We start from the raw sequence: 18,689 nt of genomic DNA on the forward strand, positions 1-18,689 counted from the left end.
TGCTAACTTGCAGATGGACATGTAGAGAGACCCTTAGGGATGCTCGAACAAATTATTGTATTCTCTTCCAGAATAGAATACGAGCACAATTTACTGTAGTTGACTTTGGAAAAGGCAACATTTTTTAGCTTATTTTGGGATGACCATTCATGCATTAACTCAAAATGGTTCAAGATTGGGGTTATGAACATCTCTACTTATAGCATAAGGGTATCACAACCAGGGTCAACACGAAGGACCATAGTTACAAAGACATAAATCAAACCCTAGTGGAAGATTTTGGTGTAACTACAAATTCTAGAATACACTTGACTGCTTGGTTGATGAAGGGAGTGCATGTTTGGATGCGTGGAGCATTTGAATGTGGAAGCTTGAGAAAGGAAGATTATATCTTAGAGCGCTCGATAAAATATGAGTACTATGTAAAGGAGCCATTTTTAGAGGAGTTATTTAAACCCTTTGGATGGGAGAAGATATTGGCAACTTTAGATGTGTGCATAAATGAAATAATGCCTGCAAAGTTTTGTGACGAGAATGGCTATGACATAACTCCCTGTTTTATAATAAAGGTATTGAAAGAAGCTAATGAAAATTGTGAGTATCAAGGTAGAATAGGTGAGGTAAACAAATTCATGAACCATGATACAAAAGCACAAAGGCAGGAAGCAAAACCACCACGAGAATATCTCATCATTTTGACAAAAGTTGTTTAAAAAAAAAAAAACTCTAGAAAACGTACAACTAAAAGCAAATGAAGAAGTAGTGTCACCAAGCTCCACATCAGATGTTTAGCAAACTCAAGCTCAAGAGAAGAGTAAGGATAAGGGGAAAGATTGATTGTCACCTACAATGATCAAATTTAGTATATGTGGAGAAATAGGACGCAAAATCACATGTTCACCTGTGATAGATCCAGATGTGACAAATAATCTAATGTCTTATGGAACGTGAATAATGATGGGAAAGCCAACAATCAAAGACCTATAAGAAACAATGTACACAAGCTCTAAAACAATAATTCCTAGCTTTGTTATAGTGGAAGCCGTACTCCAGTTGAGTATCGAGGAGTTGAAGGACACTTTCTACATAATCGACTCCCATCATATCGAAGAGAGTCTAGTCTTGATGGAAAGCTGGATGAACATCTTCTTTCAAAAACAACCAAAATCTTTATTAACAACAACAACAACGGTAAGAGTCTTAAAAGCATCTCATGCCCATGCAGAGAAGAAACAACCAACCATCATGGAGAAAGGTAAAGCTAAAACAACCGTTGAAGTAGATCAACCTCAAAAGTCAACTTTACCTTCAACAAGCCTCCATCAAACTTCCTGCGCATAGCCTCTACATCAAGAGCCACACCATCGACAATGCAATGGAAACCAAAGAAAAAAGTTTATCAATCCAAGTTTCCATCACAACGGATCCTCCAAAAGAAGCCAAAGAGAATAAACTAAGTATTGGTATCCAAAGAGAATATCAAAGCCAAAGATCTAGTTTGGATATACCATTTGCAAGTCCAACCTCAACAACCGAAGGTAATAGGGTGTGTGGTATCAAATGAGTCAATCATTGCTCATGGATACTTCCAAGGAAACGCTTATGTTTTGGCCTAAAAGCCTAAAGTAATAGTTTTGGACCTACTCACCGCAGGAGAGTAGTTCTACAAAGAGAAAGTCGAGCCATCAACAACAGAAGAACACCTCAACTAGGAGAAAAAACAACCACAAGAGGTAAAAGCGAAGACCTTCAAAGAAGCAAGCAACATAACAAGTATGGGTGCCAAAGTTAGACTTCAATCAAGCTACCCAACAAAGACAGGTGCAACAACAAATGATTCTGAACCAGCTACTCAAAGAACAAGTATTTTATGAAGGTAACTCTCAAATTTGGTTACCAAAGATGGTAGCTCAACCTAGAACAACCAAGACCAACCATGTAGCACAAGGCTCCACCCAACGACAAGCATTTGTAACAACAAACAAGAGCCAATAGAAGCCAATCACAACCAAGGGTGTTGCAACCTCTAGATGGATACCCCGTCTCCAACTACAAAAGCAAGGCTTCTACAATGAAAATAATTATATATGGATGTTAAAACCTAGTCTCCATCAAGCCATGGTAGAAGGGAAAATGCAAAAGACGATCACACAAGTACCAAAAACAAGGTGGGTAACAAAATTGCTAGGGGAACTCAATAAAAAAGAACCCACACACATCTACAACCGCTTCTCAAAGCGCATGCTTGTTAACCCTCAAGGCTCACGGACACCCTATCACCTACGACGGACGTTGTATAATAGGAAAAGGGTAAGATCTACCGGGCTTGTCGGTGCAATAGGAAAAGGGTAAGAGTGATCGTCGATGAGAGGCGCAATCTATTTGGGGAGAGCTCATATAAAAGTCAACTAAACCTAAAATTCACTCATTCTCTCATTTGTGCAATTGAAGAGTGCTCTTGCTCCATCTCCATCTTCTTCTTCTCCATCTCCTTGTGTGTGTGTGTATGCATGAGAGAGAGAGAGAGAGAGAGAGAGAGAGAGAGAGAGAGAGAGAGAGAGAGAGAGTGCGATCGAGCATTGTGACGACGGCATGACGGTGGTGAGGCGATTGAGCACGGCGTAGTGACGTCTCCCTCTTCTTCGCGGCGAGGAACACGACAACAAGCGTAGAGCGGTGAGTGACACACCATTGACATCTTGGAGCTTACTAGTTTAGGTTTGTTGTGTGCTTGGAGCCATTTGTGGCTCGCACATAGTGTATCGGCAAGTTCCTTGCATTGACACGTGCGACATACACTCACATTTTTGGCGCCGTTGCCGGAGAATGCCATACACTAAGCTTGAATGGCACTATGTGCTTCTTTTGTGATGCAATTTCAATTGTAGGAAGGGTAGGGAAGGAAGGTGTGTGTGTTGAGAAGAATAATTTTGTGTTGCTACTGTGTATTTCTTTGTTAATGAAGCTTTGAAAGGTTACTGTGTTTTCTCTATGATAAGGTCTTAGTATTAAGGTTGTTAGTTCTGTGTAATGTAATGTACAGTAAGTAGGAAGTAGATCTGTGAGAGCTAATGAAGTGTATCAGTGTGTAACAGTAGGTGTATTAGTTGTAAGTAGGTAGGTAGAGTGTGTGTGTGCTCGCGCGTAGGCCGCGGCGACCTTATCCAAAAAAAATAATATAATTTTTTTTAAATAAAATTTTTTAAAGGTAGGACCGGGATCGGGAATATCTCCCAGATCCAAGCCCAAATCCAAGCCCAAACTCACGCTCAGGCTCAGGCTCAGGCCTCAGTCGCCCTTTAAAATTACGTATGTAGCTTCACACATAGCTAAAAATCGACTTTTTTGAGGACCAACGGAGCTTCAGGTGACTGAACGTTGTGCTGTAAAGCACACCGCGACCCTTTGAGTGATACGCTCGTTTTGAGCTATCACACACTTTAATAAAAAAACCGATCATTAAAAAACATAAAAAAAAAACCATTGAAAACGGACGCCTAAAAAAGTAAGCGGTTAACCTTTGAGGTTATTCGCCGACGTTTGTAGGGTTTCAAAGGCACATGCATTTGCGCTCTGGTCGTGTGTTAGAGACGGAGCAACTAGAGAGAATTTTGACTTACGCAAGTTCTCAATATCCACCTACCTTAGGTTCCGGGCCCTCGGCGAGGACCGAAGGTAGTACAAACCAAGACCCAAACATAGCGGCTATTGACTCTTCCTCTGACTACGACGTCATGGAGGGTTTCCCAATGCCTAATCCCAATAGCTCAAGCCAAGACATGCATGCCATGGGCCCGAGGTCCGGGCCGAGCGTGCTTAGCCGCTTGAAGGAAACCTTTAGTAGAGCCACTCGCTCCAAACATGGATCTAATGATGTAAATGAGGGGGGTGGGGAAGTAAATTCTCCATTCATGACCAACGTAGAGCCTATGCCCTTAGAGAATGTGCACGTGAATACTTCATTCACTGCACCTCCTGACTCTTCAGAGCTATTCCCCTCCGAGGTCATATTACCCGATGATAGAAGCCTTGCCGAAGTGCAAGAGGTTGAGTGATATATTCTTGCAGCAAGGGAAAAGGAAGTCGAGAGCTTACGCAAGGCAGAGCAATGAAGAGAGTTAAAATCAAAAGCTCCTATGTCAATATCCTTGCTAGGAGAGCAATCGAGTGCTCTTGAATTAGCGACCACTAAGGGACAACCCATAGAGAGCAACATAGCATCTAGCTCAAAGGACTTCCCTAGCACCTCAATCCTAGATGGAGCGTTCTTAAATGAGAACTGGGAGTACGAACTACAAACAGAAACTCTAACGGAACTATACACAGGTCACACCTATCACGTGGGTTGGTTAGATGTCCTACATCCACAATGGGTGCTACTAGTGTGGAGGATCAACAACAAAGAGTTTGTGAAGTCATCCATGGGGTCATTGAGTTAGAGAGACAGAACAAGGGGATCAACATGCCTTCAACGGGTCTCATGAGATTCTTGGATACAGGAAAGGCTAAACAACCGACCTTATCGCAAATGGAGACTCCCTCGGTAAGTCCAAGGGAGTCTCCATATGTTGTTTTGCCAGGGGTCTCAGTGCAATCTGAGCCCACAAGTGATAGATTTACCTTTCCAAGTCTAGCTCATCTTTCCCTTGATGACACCACAGCTACCATGCCTACCCCAATGATGGGCATGCCGAGAAACACGCCATGGACCTCATTTGTTAGTAAAGCACCTCTACATGGTAGCTCAATGCCTGCAATAGTACCTACAAGTGTGTACCAATCGTATGCACCTATGGGTCATCGCACTCATGTAGTCCCTACCCCTCCCATTGTTTCAACAACCTATGCTCCACAACCACAACACCCAAGTTCTTATTTCCATGGGACTATACCGGCTAGCATTAGCATGTCACATCCGATGTTTGCTATGCGTAAGGCAGTACAAATAGCCAAGCTCACAAAAATATTTAGTGGAGACGGGGATGTGAGAAAGCATATCAAAGTGTTTGAACAAATATGTGATTCTCAAAAGAATTTTTGATGAGTCCTTCAATCTATACAACCAAAAAGTTATTGTAATACATTGTAACATGGCTACCTTTGACATGAATGGCTTTAATGCAAAGACGCTTTGTAGTATGTACTCTACATGGATGAGACATCTCTATCCATGCAATTTTGCATTTGTTTGATTTGGCAATACAACATCTTTTATGTTTGCCTTGTACATTTTGTAGTTTCCAGATAGCTTCCATGTGCATGCAATAATATTTTTATGTAGCTATAAACACACAAAATGATTGGTCAGGTTCAATACATACACATGGAATGGTCGTTCAAGTGCAACTGTCACTTTACTATGTAGCTCTAAACTCACAAAAAACTAATTTCAGAATGTGAGCACTCACTACCTTAGTTCTCCATGGGTTTCTGAAATTGAAGTAAGAGTCTATACTATTGGCTTGTCAAACTCAATGCACATCAAGCTTCATTGATTGTTCCTTCCATATGGATAAAAAATTATTGTTATGTGGAGCATTGATAAATGAGCAAACCATATCTTTAATGTACCCTAAGGAATATTTGTCATTTGGAGAAGAAATGATAGCTGAGGATCCAAAATATATATCTTCAATTGTCTTTGTTGAAAAAGATTTCTCTTTATTAAACTGCAAACAATAAATGCAAGATAATCTCCAATCCAAAACTAGAAGATAACTTAGTTAAAGCAAGATAATGGAACTTACTTTAAGCATATATAGACAATAGAGTCAATTAATTGTGCATCGGGATCCTTCACTATAGTAATATCCATAGAATCAATCACTAATTTCCTTGTCCCATATACTAGTGGTATATTTGCTAACAATCGTTCTTTCATTGTGAACATGATTTCATTATTTTTCTCATGTATTTCATTTGGTGACTCTCAAGTAGCTTTTCTTCTTAGCTTCTATACCACTTGCCAACTTCTCCTTCTCCATTTTATTTTTGGCGTCCTCAACATGACTGGATTTTGCGGCTTTGGCCCTAGTGTTAACTTCATGGGTCACTTATGTATTTTTTAATTTCGGCTATGCTCATGCTGAAGGTATGAGGAGAATCTCCCTCATTTAATTTTCAATGAATTCATTGGGCATGAGGAGCTTGTTGTATCTCCACCTTATACTCTTGAGAGTTTCTGAGTCCCTATCCATAACAATCAACTGATGTGCATGCATAGCAATAATGCAAATATCATTGAGATTTTCAAGAAAAAAGTTTCCTCTTGAAGGGCCATCAAGGCCACATTCTACCATCACATTGGCCCCGCACATTCTTCTTCATAGATGGACTTCACCAACCTGTGAAATGGCAGCTTAGGTACACATAGCTCAATACATTTTTGGGCTTTCCTTATCTCCTTGAACATACCCAAACTTCTCTGAATTTTTCTCTTCCTAGATGGGCCTCACCAACCTTTTGGCAGCTTAGGTACACATAGCTCAATACATTTTTGGGCTTTCCTTATCTCCCTGAATAGACCAAAGATTCTCTGCATTTTTTTCTATCTTGGCCCCTTTAGAATCTTATTGGCATTCCAGGCCACTTTCTTGCTAGTTGTCATGCCGCCTACCTTCGCAGCTAATCCTAACCCTTTGCATGTCTTCTAGGCGCACGCACGTGCACACACACACACACACACACACACACTGTCTCTCTCTCTCTCTAGCAAACACACACACACACACACACACTCTCTCTCTCTATTATACACATACATGCATTCTCTCTCTCTCTCTCTCTCTCTCTCTCTCTCTAACTCTTCCATGCACCTTTAGGATAGGAAAATATGTGTATAGAGAATATATACACAATCTATATGATATGTATCCAATATCATGTACGAATTATAATTGTGTGTCTAGGGTGTGTGTGCATGTGTTTGTATGTATGTGTGTGTTTTTAATTCTAAAAAGTTCATCATACAAACCAAAACAACTAGAGCATATGTGTGTCTTACTCTCTCTACCCAAATTATTGATCGTATATTTCACAAAGAAAAGTACCTGTTGGGTTGTGGAGCTTGTAGAGATAGTCAAAAACTAAAATTTGGCCTTCACAAGCAGATAGACTATTGAATGCATCTAATCATTTATTCTTTTTTTGTTGTAAATTCTTGATTACTTGTGCTATTGTTGAAGATGCTCTACTTAATTTTGCTACATGTGATGAAGGATTCTACAATAGAACCATTGAAGAGCTCTTCCAAACTCTTTGCTTTTTTCTCTAGAGCCACCATGCTGTGTGTGTCTAAAGTAGGCATTTATGGCCATATAATGAGACTTTTCCAACCCTTGGGTGTTCCATATACCTAGGTTTCCATACTTTTGAATAAAGTATGGTAAATGGTTGAAAATGGTGTGCTGCAAAGTTGATAAGCAAGTTGTTATGCAAAGTAAACACTCACACAGTTCTTTTTAATTACTAAAGAATACCATGTAGTGAGTAATCTGAGTGCCACTCCACGATGTCTTGAATGATTTCTCTAATAGTTGAAGGTTCTCCTTAAACTTGTAAAGATCGTCTTGTGACCATGTCTTATCATGCCATATGTAGCTTTTTCCAGTGTACAACTTTACATCGTTGAGGTCAAGACATGTAGGTTCTTATATAAACCATGGATGGATGTTTGCATGGCACGTCCTTGTCATTGGTTGATATTTTTTTGTTTCACTGGATTTTGATGTTGCCGCCATGAAGACCCATATCTGACAATACTAGCATTTGTATTATAGATTCTCCCATCAAGAGAGACTTGATAGAATACAATATTTGTGTTCCTTGTGACCTAGGTGATGCAATGAAGATGGAAAGCTTCATGCATCACAAGCATACCATAAACTTTGCAAAAAGCATTAACTATCCCAAGCCTCAGCCCCAAGGCCTCAAACACCTTCAAAGGTGGAGAGAGCTAGCGGGGAATGAGGGTAGGGAAGAGGAAAAAGAATCATCCATAGGAGACAGAAATAGTTCCTCACTTATCACCACTCTTCTTTCTTAGCATAGCATAATAGCATAGTAATGAAGATGAAGAAGATGGCAAGCTTAATCATTGAAGCATGTCTCTTGGTTAGATTTGCAGTCCATAGCCAAGAGTGTTGGTGTAGGCTCTCCACTTCTCACAAGCTTGGAGAAGGAGATGGAGCTCTTGCACTTTGCACTCCACACAATGAGAGAATGTGTGTGTGTGTGTGTGTGTGTGGGAGAGTATACCGCCCTCTCTCATGCTTGGTCCACCTCTCTCTCTCTCTCTCTCTTTTATTATTTAATTATTTCATTTGGACATGTGTCCTTTTTTTCCTCTTTGAGAGAAAGAACTTAATTATTTATTTTTATGCATTTAAATTCTCATCGGACCCCTTTAAAACCTATCTAATAGGATTCAAGCACATCATGAGAGACACATGTGGAGGATCATTTGAACGTGCCTTTTATGCTTCTTAAGTCGTGTGGTTTGAATTGAATACTTCAAGCACCTAGTCAATCAAGCATGGAAACCATTGATGCCTCTTGAGAGTTTATCTTTGAATTGAACACCTCAAGGACCTTAGTCATTTTAGGCATTAAAATCACCTCAAGATTTGGGCAAGGTTCCCACAAACATTTTAAGCACTTTAGTAAGCAAGCCGACAATCACCTCATGCTTGGATAGGGTTCCCACCTCAAGGTCAGCCCTAGCTTAGCTAAGGTCAAAGGACTTTTTAATACTAACTTTTGGAGGTATTTAATGAAGCTAACCCTAAGGTCCTTAAGCTCCATTAGGTAGCATCTCTTTTTAACATACCATCTCATTTGGACCCCTTTAACCTTGGCCCCGTGTTGAGACAGATCCATAAGCACATGTCTATATTCTAACCCTTATTCCTGTTTATTCTCCCACATTGAATGATCAGTTTAATATGAGAAAATCATTTGGGTTGGTTAGATATTAGATTTTATGACATTACCTCTCTCTTGAAATCATAGTCGTCCTCGACTATGAGGCAGAAGAGGTAAAGTCTTAGTCATTAGTCTACGTTTCTTAGCGGGTAGAGGATCCGTTTTCACCCTACAACATCATTCCAGAATGGACGACTAGTCCATTTGGTGCTTGGGAGACGTGTCTGAGTGAAAAATTCTACTTGGTGTTTGAGTGACATCGTCATCATAAACATGATTCTAAGCATGCATACTATTTAAATTTGTGCACAAAAAAAGTTTAATCTTATAAGACAAAAACATTGTTCATTTAGAAAGCATTTACATTTGCTTACTCTAGTGGAGCATTGTAAGCATTGACAAGGTTCATACTATCCTTAAGGTGTATTCCTCGCATCCATCTAGCATCTTCAAAAGGATAGTTTTTGAACTTAATAAGATACCATTGGCTATTCTCACCATGCCGTATTACCTTGTCTTCATGCCGAAGGATAGCTTCGGGTTGTAGCACCTCTTCTTGGTCTTTGATTTATGGAGGGTCTTCAACAATAATTGGTTCTCTTGGTGGCTCTCCTTTGTAGGGCTCAAATAGGCTCACATGAAAAGCATTGTGTATGGTTGGGAAACTTGAGTTGATAAGCCATGTCATTGATTGGCTTCAAAATTTGAAAAGAACCATAGTATCTTTTTGCTAATTTAGCATAATACTTTTGATGGCCCGTAGGATTTTTGCCCATCGTTTGCCTCAATTGAGCCTTGGGAAACTTAAGTAAGACCCAATCATTTTCTTTGAACATTAAGGCCCTTCTGTGCTTGTCAACAACAACTTTTCTCCTTTGTTGAGAGATGGATATAGCCTCCTTAACCTTTTGAAAAGATTCTTGTAGGTCACGGCTATACTCATCAGCAACGAAGATCTTCCCATGTACTTTAAGTAGCAAGGGACTTTTAGGTCTTCCCTCTATGATCTCCAAAGGTGCTTTTCCCGTAGTAGTATGGACAGTATTATTGTACGCACTCTCTACAAAGGGTAGGTATTTCTCGCATTGTGAGCGTTGATCTACTTTTGTAACATAAGTCTTTCGTAGATCGAGTATTGTAAGATTGGCTATCTCACTTTGGCCACCCGTTTGTGGGTGATAGGCCGAAGAGAAATTCAATCTTGTACCTAGATTTTCAAAGAGATCTTTCCAGACATTACTGGTCATTCTAGGATCTCTATCTGACATGATGGACGTTGGTAATCCATGGTGTTTGAAAATCTGAGATATGAAGATGGTTGCCATTTGGTGTGCCTTAATAGTCTTTTTGACAGGAATAAAGTGTGCTTGCTTGCTAAACCTGTCGACTATTGTCCATATTCCTGTATTCCCATGGATAGACTTGGGTAATCCAAAGATAAAATCCATGGATATACTCTCCCATGGTGGATGAGGGATTGACAATGGCTGGAGTAATCTAGGTTTCTTCCCTCTATCATACTTAGTCTTTTGGCATACCACACATTTTGAAACATACTCTAGTATGTCCACTTTCATGGTAGGCCAATAAAAGTATGCCTCTACTCCTTGAAGAGAAGGTTGAATGCCTCTATGCCCCGCATAGGGAGGAGCATGGGATTTATACATGACTTTCTCACGAAGGGAGTGGGTAACACATAGCCTATTGCCATGGAGAAGATAACCATCCTGCAAGGTGACTGGTTCCTCTTTCTTCCCCAAAGCAAGGGCTGACATTACATCTTTAAAGTCACGGTCAGTAGCATACTCATCTATCATAGAAGATAGATCATTGTGAGCTGCTATAGACACCGCATTGACTTTTGGTCGCCTTGAAAGTGCATTGGCCACTTGATGTGCTTACCAAAATGTGAGCAATATGAAAATAAAATTGCAAAAGAAAATTTGCCCACTTCATTTGTTTGTCGGTGTTATAGGGGGAGATAGGGAGAGATGGCACTTGGGGTTAGAGAGAGAGCGAGAGCGTGAGAGACATGAGAGAGAGAGAGATACACACCAGCTTGCTCATTCATTAAGGTATATCCAATAACAATAAGAGATTTCTTTTATAGAATTCCCATGCCCCTTGGTGCCTCCCCCTAGGCAACCCTTGATTGCTCCTACAACACCTTAGTTAAAGGTCTAGGGATTAGTGCACGTAACATTTACGATTTAACATCTGGCACAATCCGATGGTAAAAAGTATTTTCAAAGACAAAAACTTTTGACTTGATACCCACAAATCCCTTGTTCCAAAAACTAAGTGCTCACAGAATACCATGATGCAAAGTGCAGTGCGTGGAGTCCACTTCTGTGAGGGCCATACCCAGACTCGACCCTACTCACCTTCTTCAATCCTTTAGACCGTTCCAGGGAATGACGTAGATCTATCCGCAGGTATCCCTCCCACTTGGGACCGACACTTAGATAGGACTCCGGTCTATCTCGAATGCCAACCCAAGGGGGTACATCCCTTCATTCAACGATTCTATTCGCTTCTCATAATCAATCTCTCCTTGACAGCTTTCCGCACCTAAAATCGTGGTCCTTAGTCTTGATTCTCTTGATCTTAAACTTGAGGATCTGCTCTTGCTTTCTTGTTCTCCCTTAGTTCATGGCGATAACCCCTTTTTCCTGACAAGTAGGCACGGTAGTTATCACTTTCCTCTAAGAAGAGGGATCTTGCAATCTTACCTGGTCTCTCTCGTCCTCGATTACCCATTTTTATCCCACGTAGTCCTAGCGTTTAGCATAAAAATTTTAAATAAACATCCGGCCATCTGACCCTCCGGATCCGCCCACCCACCGAACCATTTCATGAAAATCCCTTCCCGAGGTAGTAGTTAACTACTACAAAATCAAGAAGACAGCAGTCTATCAGACATCATTAAACAACAAGAAGCATGCAATCTGTTGCATACCCTCGTTCAAGAAAATTCATCTGGTTGTTCCCACTAGATCTTTATTTAGAAACTTTTAATTCATTTCCTTTCCTTTATCTGCTATAATTAGCTTGTACTTAGTTTCCTAACTAATCATGCAACACATTTAGTTTCAACCAATTCATCTTGCAACCCATCAAAATGGCAGCACCTTCACAATATTTTCCAGAATTAAGTGTTTGGGAAAAGCTCATTAAGTAATTTAATCATTCCTTCCTAAGCATTTTATTTCGAGAGGTATAGCACCATCTGGTGACAGATGCACATGATAGCCCCTATATTCCTAGCCTTTTCAGTTCCTTTTTAAGCAACCAAGTCGAACAAATTCCCTTAATTAAATTCACATCATCCTCCCTGAGTATGACCTTCTCATCCAACTATTGACATCATACCATACCCGGATTATGGCCAATTTCCAATAAGATACCGCGGGTACTTCACCCAGTCAAAAAAAAATAAAACAAACCTATTCATCCCTTATTCCTCGGGCATGAATGACTTAGGTATAACAACTTGCCGGTTATGGTGCCCTAGCTGAAAAGGGACAATCTCCGTCAAGTTCCCCAAGAGAATCCTCTCAATGGGCCGGCCTTTCAATCAAATTGACCCCAAGAAGATCATTTTGGTTTCTGGTCATTTCCAGACAATCTTCAAAACTCCTAGTTAAATCTCTGTTTTGCAATGGGCTATTCCTATCACCTCTCGAGATTCCTTTTTAACTCCTAGTTGGTAATTTCCAGGTTCCTTCATTTATCAACCTTAATTCCTACTTTCATTAATTATCTACCAGCCAAGTTTATTTAGAAAATACAAGCGAGTTTTTGCCATAGGTATTTGATGGTTAATGTTTCTTTGGAAATGCCAACCTTTTTTTAAGTTCAATCTCCGTTTTGTACGATTCCCAGGTTTTTGCAATCCTTTGCCATCCATGGGGCATCTCCATGGAAGCTTGTAGAGTTTTCGGTTCAAAACAACACGGAGGTCAATTCCGCAAAGTTATCCCCTATATCCCCCATCCCGTATTTGCAAACGAACTTGAAATTGACAACTTTTAGAAATACTCTTCAATACCAAAAATTGAACTACTTCTATCGAGCTTAAACAACTACTCTTTTCTTATGGTGTCTAGCTTTCCATTTAGGAAGCTAGAAGGTCATCCTATAATTTATGAGTTTTCGAGCTTTCCATTAAAGCTGAAACCTAAAATACAAGGTAGTCACTAAAGCTTACACCTAAGTGCAAAGTTATTATTAATGCTTAGCTTAAGAGTGCAAATCTACCTTTGAAACTTAACTTAATGATGCATAGATACTCTTAGCACTTAACCCTAATTACGAGGTTTTCATTAAAGCTTAAACCTAAAATACAAGGTAGTCACTAAAGCTTACATCTAAGTGCAAAGTTACCATTAAAGCTTAGCTTAAGAGTGAAAATCTACCTTGGAAGCTTAGCTTAATGATGTATAGATACTCTTAGCACTTAACCCTAATTGCGAGGTTTCTATTAAAGCTTAAACCTAAAATACAAGGTAGTCACTAAAGCTTACATCTAAGTGCAAAGTTACCATTAAAGCTTAGCTTATGAGTGCCAATATACCTTTGAAGCTTAACTTTATGATGCATAGATACTCTTATCACTTAACCTTAATTGCGAGGTTTCCATTAAAGTTTAAACCTAAAATGCAAGGTAGTCACTAAAGCTTACACCTAATTGCAAAGTTACTATTAAAGCTTAGCTTACGAGTGAAAATCTACCTTTGAAACTTAACTTTATGATGCATAGATACTCTTATCACTTAACCCTAATTGCGAGGTTTCCATTAAAGCTTAAACCTAAAAATACAAGGTAGTCACTAAAGCTTATGTTTAAGTGCAAAGTTACTATTAAAGCTTAGCTTACGAGTGCAAATCTACTTTTGAAGCTTAACTTTATGATGCATAGATACTCTTATCACTTAACCCTAATTGCGAGGTTTCCGTTAAAGCTTGAACCTAAAAATACAAGATAGTCACTAAAGCTTACACCTAAGTGCAAAGTTACCATTAAAGCTTAGCTTACGAGTGCAAATCTACCTTTGAAGCTTAACTTTATGATACATAGATACTCTTATCACTTAACCCTAATTGTGAGGTTTTCATTAAAGCTTAAACCTAAAAATGCAAGGTAGTCACTAAAGCTTACGCTTAAGTGCAAAGTTACTATTAAAGCTTAGCTTACGCGTGCAAACTACCTTTGAAGCTTAACTTTATGATGCGTAGATACTGTGATCACTTAACCCTAATTGCGAGGTTTCCATTAAAGCTTGAACCTAAAAATACAAGGTAGTCACTAAAGCTTACATCTAAATGCAAAGTTACCGTTAAAGCTTAGCTTACGAGTGCAAATCTATCTTTGAAGCTTAACTTAATGATGTATAACTACCATTAATACTTAACCCTAATTTCAAGGTTACCATTAAAGCTTAAACCTAAAATGATGCACATAATCCTTCATAATACTAAAACACATGGATTAATTAATCCTACTAGAAATGAATATTACCTCCTCTAAACAAGAGAGAAGTGGGGTTGAAGTCTTTCTTGAAGAGAAGTTAGGCTCAAGGAGGAAGGAAAGTGATTTATGATGAAGAGGAAAGAGAGAGGAGCTTCTTTCCAAAACCCTCAAGGGTTTGGCCTTCAAGAGAGGGAGAGAGCAAGAGCAGGATTAAACAAAACCTTGATTTACTTAAGCGTAGTCTTGAGCATGGCAAGTATGCAAGTAGCTTAGCAATATTGTGTGTCTAAAATTACAAAAGAGAGGGGATGCTTATATAGGAAATGGTGGGTATTCTTTTCTCAATTCCTATTGGACCCCAATTCTCTTCTCAAATCCTATTGGACCCCAATTCTCCTCTCAATTGCTATTGGATCCCATTTCTCTTCTCAAATGCTATTGGACCTCAATTCTCTTCTTAATTCCTATTGGACCCCAATTCTCTTCTCAAATGCTATTGGACCCCAATTCTCTTCTTAATTCCTATTGGACCCCAATTTTCTTATTAGTTCTTATCTCTTAACTTATTTTTTTAATCAAGTTAGTCCTTTTTTCTCCCAATTCCCGATCTAGATCAGTTTCCACGCTGATCTTCACGAAGAAGTATACAAATAATCTTAATCTTTTTGAAAAAATATATGGATGACGTAATTTCTTATCCAAAATATCCTTGTCTTTTCATTCTGGAGTAAAGTCTCGTTGTCCACATGACTTCTTTGTCGGTTTTGCTTTTTCTAAATTATTTTCTAGGCTGAAAAAAGTTCTGAATGGCTCTAGGGTTTAGGGAGGGACCTTACAAACTCCCCAAAAAAAAGAAAGAGCTGTCCTCAGCTCAGGACATGCTTTAGAGAGTACGCAAACTCCATCTTTGGTCAACTTGTGATTGAAGATGGTCAGTAACTTTAGGGTATTTAGATTAAAGGATAGTGGAGTTGGTATGGACCTTGAATAATACACTTCTCTTCCTCTTTTTTTTCTAGCGCTGACTCAAAAAGTTTTAATCATAAAGAAATCTTAATGACTCGGGGTTACTTTAATTACTGAGTGTGATCTTACTCAACTAGGTATTTTTCCTTTGGTGTGACCGGATTGTGTTTCTCTTGTTAGGTCTGAAGATCATTTCTTCACTTCGCTCTCTATCTAGCCTTAATAGGCTTACCATTCTTACCTAAACTTCAATCTTTTTCCATTTTGAGAGTTGACTCATTTCTCTATTGATATCATCCAACTAATACCATGTTCTTGACAGTTAAAGAATTTCATACTGATCTTTCAATTAATCTTGCAATTTCTCTTCCCTTGTGTACCCAATTTATTTTGTCCATCCTTTTTTTTTCTCTTTCGTCTATAGCTTAGTGCCTCATCTTTCACTTGGTAATCATATATTCCATGTATCATAACAATTAGACTTGTAAAACTTCATAGACGATTTAATTCTCACAAGAATCGACTGACCTAGAGATGCTTCAACTCCATAAATATGACGATTGATTACATCCGCATAAAAATTACATCAAAAGTGTCATCTATATCTTGAAGAATAATTCTAAGTTGTTCCGAAGAACCAACCAAAATATGATCAAGAGTTTGGACAAAAGGGAGATATTGATTTGATTCCAAAAGATGAATTACATGGGCTCATCCTCCAAAACTTGGAAATTGGATAATTAGCTGGTCCCAGTCCTCCCAAGAAGCATATTCAATAGGATAGCCCTTCCACTTGATTAATACTTCTCGAATTGTCCTGTGCCGCAGTTGCTTCTCTTTAGTTTCCAGAACTTGAAAGTAGAAGGTTGGATTGATCTTATTTTTCCAAAAATTACAGTATCACGAGCTTACATATCGTTGGAAAATTGTATTCATCTTATAATCAAAACATCAAGAGCTTACATATCGCAAATGGATAGTAATGCTAAAAGAGAAGTGGTTACAACATGCGTTGGATAGTTTTTTTTTTCTTCGGGATACTAAATCCTCAAGATTCATAGGGTACGGGGTAAACTTCTTGCTGTAGAATCCCTCCTATTTATAGGAGACATGACATCCGCTATTGGAACTTCAAAAACCTTATCAGAAATTTTGGAAGCTTCAAAACAGGTTCAATGGCTTTCTAAGACATTGTCATAGACATTGTCTATGATCTTCTTGGCTTCTGAATAAACCAAATGTCATCCGCGAAGACCAAAACAAATACCTCTAACTTATTTGGGAAGAGATGTGTCCCCACGCGATTAAAGGTAGCAGCCTGTGTTAGTTAGGCCAAAAGGCCTAACTGTAAAATTGTAATGCACAAACTTGGTGTTGAAGGCGATCTTGGGAATGTCCCCCTCCTTGATCCTAACCTGGTAGTAACATAACCTGAGATCTATCTTGGAACAAGTTGAGGCTAGGTGCGGAGTAGCATCAACAGTGGTGGTTTTAGGTATAAAGGTCTTCAAGTGAAACTTGCTTTGAAAGGTTTTCAGGTCTTTCAGGGTCAGTTATCGGCACAACAGTAGGAGCAACTCGTTCTCTCAGCTTTCGATAGGGTGGCATGGTTACTATCTGCAATATCATATTCTTTATTTAGCAAGAGAGACTAACACAATTCTGAGACAAAATTCTAGCTTGGATAAATAAACATCTTTTCATGAGGCAAATTAGATGCTATAAGTAGAAGTTTACTTTCAAAATCTAGAAATAAGATTGGACCATACTATACCTCTTTGGTTCCAATCCGAGCTTTCTCTCATCATTGGAATCCATAAATTATTCAATATTGTTAACCCTCATGGCTCACGGACACCCTATCACCTATGACGGACGTTGTATTATTTACTTGGTAGAGTCAGGTACCGGGCTTGTCGGTCCAATAGGAAAAGGGTAGAGTGATCGCCGATGAGAGGCGCACTCTAACTGGAACATTCAAGGGTTAGTTGGCTAAGCATGGGCGCCCAAGTGTGAATGGGGCGAGCTCATATAAAAGTCAGCTCGACCCAAAAGTCATTCATTCTCTCATTTGTGCAATTGAAGAGTGCTCTTGCTCCATCTCCATCTTTTTCTTCTTCATCTCCTTGTGTGTGTGTGTATGCGTGAGAGAGGGAGAGAGAGAGTGCGATCGAGAATTGCGGTGGCACGACGGCGGCGAGGCGGTTGAGCGTGGCATGGCAGCGTCTCCCTCTTCTTCGTAGCGAGGAATCCTCCACGAAGCAAGCGTAGAGCGGTCAAAGACACACCATCGTCATCTTTGAGATTACTAGTTTATGCTTGTTGTGTGCTTGGAGCCATTTGTGGATCGCACGCGGTGTATCGGCAAGTTCCTTGCATTGACACACGCGACTTACGCGCACATTTTTGGCGCTGTTGCCGGGGAATGCCATACACTAAGCTTAAATGGCACTCTGTGCTTCTTTTGTGGTGCAATTTCCATTGTAGGAAAGGTAAGGAAGGAGGGTGTGTGTGTTGAGAAGAAGGATTTTGTGTTATGATTTGTATTTTTTTTGTTAATGGAGTTTTCAATGGTACTGTGTTTATTCTTTGTGCATTAAGGTTGTTAGTTTTCTTTGTTAATGGAGTTTTCAAAGATACTGTGTTTATTCTTCGTGTATTAAGGTTGTTAGTTTTCTGTGTACAGTAAGTAGGAAGTAGATCTGTGAGAGATAATAGAGTGTGTTAGTGTGTAATAGTAGGTGTATTAGTTAGAAGTAGGTAGATAGAGTGTGTGTGTGCTCTCGCGCAGGCCGCAGCGACCTTATCCTTTAAAAATAAAAATAATAAAAATAAAATAAAATAAAATTTTAAAGTTAGGACCGGGATCGGGAATATCTCCCAGACCCAAGCCCAGACCCAAGCCCAAGCTCACGCTCAGGCATAGGCCTCAGTCGCCTTTTAAAATTACAAATTTTAGCTTCACACATAGCTAAAAATCGATTTTTTGAGGATCAACGGAACTTTAGATGCTCGAAAATTGTGTTGTAAAGCACACAACGACCCTCTAAGTGATACACTCGTTTCGAGCTATCACACACTTTAATCAAAAAAATCAAACATTGAAAAATATTTAAAAAAACATTAAAAACATTAAAAACACGAGTGAAAACAGACGCTTAAAAAAGATAAGCGGTTAACCTTCGAGGTTATTCGCCGACGCTTGTAGGGTGCCAAAGGCACACGCATCTGCGCTCTGGTCGTGTGCTAGAGACGGAGCAACTAGAGAGAATTTTGACTTACACGAGTTCTCAATATCCACCTACCTTAGGTTCCGAGCCCTCGGCGG

The sequence above is a fragment of the Adiantum capillus-veneris genome, chromosome 17, assembly GCF_014529385.1.
Source record: "Adiantum capillus-veneris isolate H3 chromosome 17, ASM1452938v2, whole genome shotgun sequence".
In the NCBI taxonomy this organism is placed as follows: domain Eukaryota; kingdom Viridiplantae; phylum Streptophyta; class Polypodiopsida; order Polypodiales; family Pteridaceae; genus Adiantum; species Adiantum capillus-veneris.